Raw genomic sequence first — 6000 nt, 5'->3', positions numbered from 1 at the left:
ATTTATTCAATAATTAATATATACATTACAAACTAACATTTAAGGCGTATACATTAAAAAATAAACAAATTAAGGAAGTAAGAAGACTATTGTTAAATGTGTAGAAGAATCCCGCTTCGGAAGACTCCTTCGGACACATGAAACAGACCAATGTGATATTGTTCATAGCGGTAGCTCTTCCTACAGGCATAACCATCGGCAGGTTGGTCCTGTGTATAGGAATGAGAAACAATCTATGCCGACGCTGTCTTAGGTAACTATCGGGAACATACAGACCAATGCTCCGGATAATTTCAGGATTATCGATCATACCGCGCAACAATCGAAAAAAATGCGCAATCAAATACACATTCTTTCTAGTCTCTAAACTATTGTAGCCAAGCATACCCTGGCGAAACTCGGTCGGGTAGAGCCAAGGATAATAGCCGTACTCTCTCATGTAGAGATACCTCATAAACTTATTTTGGACTTTCTCTACCATAAGAGAGTACTTAAGCTCACTCTCGAGTCTACTTCGCACCAAGGAGTTATAAAGAGTTCTCAGCACGCGGCTATTTTCGAAAACCCTGGCAGTACGCAGAAAAAATCCTAGCGTTTTCAATGCATTACCACTGACTGCCTCTATGTGATCGTGAAATGTCAGGGTCCTCACAAATGCCCAGATCCCTAACATTCGACGCTCGCATCAGATTTGACATAAAAGACCATACATACCTTGAAATTCTTTTCTAGCCGTGCTGACCGATGTGACGATGTTGGCCACGTGTCCCAGGACTGTAGCAAACAGCATCAGCCCAAATAGCAATTGGGCTATCACGAAAAGATACTCTCCTTTGCTTCTCGGGCGAGGAAGATCTCCTGAAAATAAAGGTTTTACAATTGATCTAAAATTTTATATGTGAATATATAAGTATAATTAATAATATTGTAGTCATACAGGAGAAAGTGACCAAGTGCATTTTTTACAAAAACTCAAGAATGCCCAGTAAATGTACTATATCCCAGCAAAGAGGCATATTTTTAACATAATATTTACCCGCTACAGGGTAGAAAATGTTGTTTTTGCATTTTGAAGAAAAGGTATTGTTTAATTATTTTTTTAAATAAACTAAATATTTTTCAAATGGAAAAAAAACCTACTGGTTTTACCTTAAAAGATCTGTTGCACGGTAAAAAGTTCAATAAGTGGCTTGATATTTATTTTTAATACATTGTATTATATTTTTAAACATTTAAAATGACCTCCTAAAAAATCAAGTTTTTTTATTAATGACGTTCTTGAAAGGAGTAAGCGATGTATGTATAATGTATGAGGGTAGTCACCGATTTTAATTATCGGCAAATCAACACCAGAAACTGGTCCTGAGAAGTTTTTTTGACAGCACCCTTGCCAGCGAAAGGTATTAAAGTTAATCCTTATAATTTAAAAGCAATTTATTCGTGATTTGTTTCCAGCTCGAGTCCTTTATTATCGACACTGCCGAGAGATTTTAATTGAAATCTAAATGGTCGAAAGGTGGAACTTTTCTAATTAATTGTTATCCAAACATGACGTCAAACGGTTGTGTGGTTATTTAATGGACTTAGGCTAAGTCTATTAAATAAGCGTTCCGTAAACTTTTTATATTCAAGGTACACCTACCAAATTAAGAAATTTCACAGGTGCATATTTACCATATTATGGTAACATATTTAACATATTATGTTAAATGTTTAATGTCTGCCTCCGTAGTGTAATGGTCAGCACGCTCGGCTACCGTTCTGGAGGTCCCGGGTTCGATTCCACAGGGGGTTAAAATAAATATAAGTGATTTATTCAATATAACCCTGGACTGGTACCTGAAGCGGAGGGCTGATCACCTTTCCTTCATGTGTAACACTGCGTTTATATGACGCAGTGCCCTATGCACCGTTGGGGTACGGATAAGGGTTTTATTAATTATTTATTATGTTTAATGCGAAATTTGAGCCCACTTAACTGAGCACAGGCAATCAAGATTTGGAGCAATTGTGTTATTTTCACAAAACTAGACTTTTTTCAGCGGCACCCCAACTTATCACCGCGGTACACCAGTGTGCCGCGGCACACACTTTGTGGAACAACGCATTAAACAACCAGTGATCAGCAAATATATAAGACAAAGAGCCAAATAGGCACATTAAAATGATTTAAAAAATTATTGAGGACCAAATGTGTTTGCAATTCTAGTAGGTATACCTTAAGTATATAATTTAAGGCCTTTTTTAAATTGCGGGAAGACCCAATAAAACTTAATATCTCACATTCTTCTTCTTCTTCAAACCCTCATCCGCACCCAATGGTGCATAGGACATTGCATCATGTAAGCGCAGTGTTATCTTGTTCGTTGACACATGAAGGAAGGGCGATCAGCCCTCCGCTTCCGGCACCAGTCCAGGGGAATATTACATAAATATTAGAGTGAAAAAATCACTTAAATTTATTTGACCCTTCTACTGCAAATCGAACCCGGGACCTCCAACACGGTAGCTTAACACGCTTACGTATATATATATATATATATATATATATATATATATATATATATATATATATATATATATATATATGTATATATATATATATACACCCACACATAAATTCACCTACTTATTATATAAACACATACTTAAAATTAAAAAATATATATTTATATTTTTCCAACGCTACCGTCAAGTTTGTATTTCGAGTTTTGTCATTAAAATACAGGTATTGTCGTCAATGTATCGACCAGTTGCCAAAACTTTATTATTAAGGAAGGCAAATGGGTGGGGATGAATGGTTCCACCCCTAGGTGTAAGGGTAAGTCGCTCGTTCAGTGCATTAACTCCCGTTTGAACACCCTCTGAGCTATATAATTCGTTAAGTAAAATTAATACCGTGCTGCGAATACTTAAAATGGATAATTCACGCCGTACTTGCAGCTACACGATGTTTCCAAATATCAGAAAACCACCGTTTCTTTACATTTTTTACACATTTCCTTCACGAGTTAACGATCAAGATAGCACTACGTTTATGTGATACAGTGCCCTATGCACCATTGGGGTGGGGTTCGGAAAAGGGTTTGAAGAACTTCCAGGTAGATATTTGATATTTGGATATCCAGTAGATATTTGGATATCCGGTTGGGATGATATTCGGAACTTGTTCTCTATATATACAATATTTCTTTTTTGAAGTTTAATTGTGTATGCAACGATTCGATAATTGGATGAGAATTGAGAGTGAATTTTCAAGGATACGTCACGTTTAGTTGGCACATTTCGTTACACGAGAGAGAAAAAGATGAAATTCTCTGGAAATGCCCATGGCTTCAATATTCCTATCTCATCCATATTGATTAATAGGAATTACAGTTTGGATTCAACAAAAAAATATCGAAATTAATATTATATTATGTAAGAAATATTATTTTTGACGACGTATTATATCGTCATGTCCAATCCACGTTAAAACTTCTTAGCTGCAATTCGATACTCGATAATTGGATAAGAATTGAGTGTGAAATTTGGAGGACGCGTCACGTTTACTAGGCACATTTCGTTACATGAGAGAAAAAAGATATAACGTAGAGAAAGGGAGAAAGAGATCTATGCAGAGGAATAAAACGCCAAACCAATTGTAATTGTATTTCCTCACACAAATACACCAAATATTTCGACTTCTGACCTAAACACTTTCAAGTATTTGAAATATCGCCAAGTCTTCCGCGGTCTTCTTTTGCTTTATACCAACCACAGAAGCCTCATTTTTTTTACTAATCTTTCATCACGCATTTAATTCACATGCCCAAACCATCTCGACACATCTTTCTTAAATGTATCGGTAATGCTTATCTTAGCCTTGCATCCATTTCTTATTTAACTATTCAAACATCTATAAAACATTGTTTTGCCGCACATTTGTCTGACCGATGCCATTTCGACTGCATTCAATCTGCGTTCGTCTCTCTTTTGCCATACATACATACGTGTACCAATATATTAAGGAAAAATATTTTAAGGATAAAGTTGTCTTAAACAAAAATTGTCATGAATATGCTACAAGACAAAAGGATAAAATAAGACTACCATTGTTGAAAAGAGCTGAGTCGCAAAATTGCTTGATGTATAAGGGTTTAAAAATGTATGATGAGATGCCTGAATGTATGAAGAATGAAAAGTGTCTGAAAGAATTTAAAAATAAATGTCTAAGTTACTGTAAGGAAATGTAAATATATAAAGATGATGTAAATGTATATAATAGTTTATATTAGTTTTAATATAAGCTAACTGAAGAAATAAATAATAAAAAAATAAAAAAATAAATACATGCTCGTTTTCTAACATCGACAAATCTTTACAATTTTAGAGTCTCGGGAGCACTGACCAGAAACGAAAATTTATTTAAAATCCCTAATATGCCTATCGAAATAAATTTTTAAATCGAGCCTGCGATATGTGCAATGTAATGCTTAATGAAATGGACATCAATAATGTTTCTTTTAATACGTTTAAGAGCAATATTGTTGAAGTCTATTTGACTAGTTGACAAAGAAAATTTCTATTTTTTGATAAAAACATGTAATGTGAGTTTATTATATAGTTACTTATACTTTTATGTACCTACTTACATGACAGTTTATTTTTATTTTTAGATTACTTAAGTGAAAACCTCTAATTGGTATATCATTTTTTAAATTTTATTATGTTATCTATTTTTTTTAAATATTCTGTTGATATTCCAATAAAAATTTTAATAAAATCATGCCGTTTCTCCGAAGGGGTAGGCAGGGAGGATGGAACGCCTGTTCTATTAGTTTTCCAATAAAAAATAATAATAAAAAATTATCAAATATAATACTTTCTTACATATATCCGTCCGCCTCCTTAGTGTAATGGTCAGCACGCTCGGCTACCGTTCTGGAGGTCCCGGGTTCGATTCCCAGGGGGGTCAAATAAATATAAGTGATTTTTTTCACTGTAATATTTATTCAATATTACCCTGGACTGGTACCTGAAGCGGAGGGCTGATCACCTTTCCTTCGTGTGTAAACAATCAAAATAACACTGTGTTCATATGAAGCAGTTCCCTATGCACCATTGGGGTGCGGATAAGGGTTTTATATATATATATATATATATATATATATATATATATATATATATATATATATATATATATATATATATATATACAGACTTGCGTTCTTTCCTTATATCACCACCATTCGAGCATCTATCATACATCGTCTTGCCGCACACTCGTCTAGATGTTGTTACACCGTATAATTATTTTAGTATTGTTATGGTGGACCCGTTATTCCTTAGTTGGCTCGTATAAAATACGACAGGCAATTTGAAATATTGTAATGTCCCGACGGCCCTGGAACAGGAATACTACTGCAGTACGTCTGTTAACAGTTCTACTAATGCCGGCCCTGTGTTATGTTATTACCGAGCAATGTTATTCATAACTACCTACAAACTTTGATAATTGCTTCTCCGACTTCGGTGATACAAATGGCGCGAGTTGCTGGTCTAATATTCGCATAATGTACCCAATATGTTTACAAATAGTTAAATTAAATTGTGTTCAAAATATTCTGTTTTTGTCCAAATCATTGTTCACAAATTCTAGGTGTGTCCAAATCATTGTTCGCAAATTCTGGATGTGTCCAAATCATTGTTCACAAATTCTGGATGTGTACAAATCATTGTTCACACATTATGGGTGTGTCCGAATAATTGTTCACATATTATTTGTGTGTCCAAATCATTGTTCACAAATACTGGGTGTGTCCAAATCATATTTCACATATTCTGGGTGTGTCCAACTCATTGTTCCAAATTTTTGGTTTATCTCTACTTAGGAAATATTTAAATTGATATTATTATGATTATTTATATTAATATAAATATTTCGAGTGTCTGGGATTGTGCACTAAGTAGTTATTTAAATTTTTTTTATTTTTATTTATATCAATAAAATTTCAACAG

The sequence above is a fragment of the Brachycentrus maculatus genome, unplaced genomic scaffold (genome assembly GCF_059751285.1).
Source record: "Brachycentrus maculatus isolate JH-2025_06_01 unplaced genomic scaffold, ASM5975128v1 h1tg001974l, whole genome shotgun sequence".
In the NCBI taxonomy this organism is placed as follows: Eukaryota; Metazoa; Arthropoda; class Insecta; order Trichoptera; family Brachycentridae; genus Brachycentrus; species Brachycentrus maculatus.
This window is presented reverse-complemented; position numbering follows the sequence as displayed.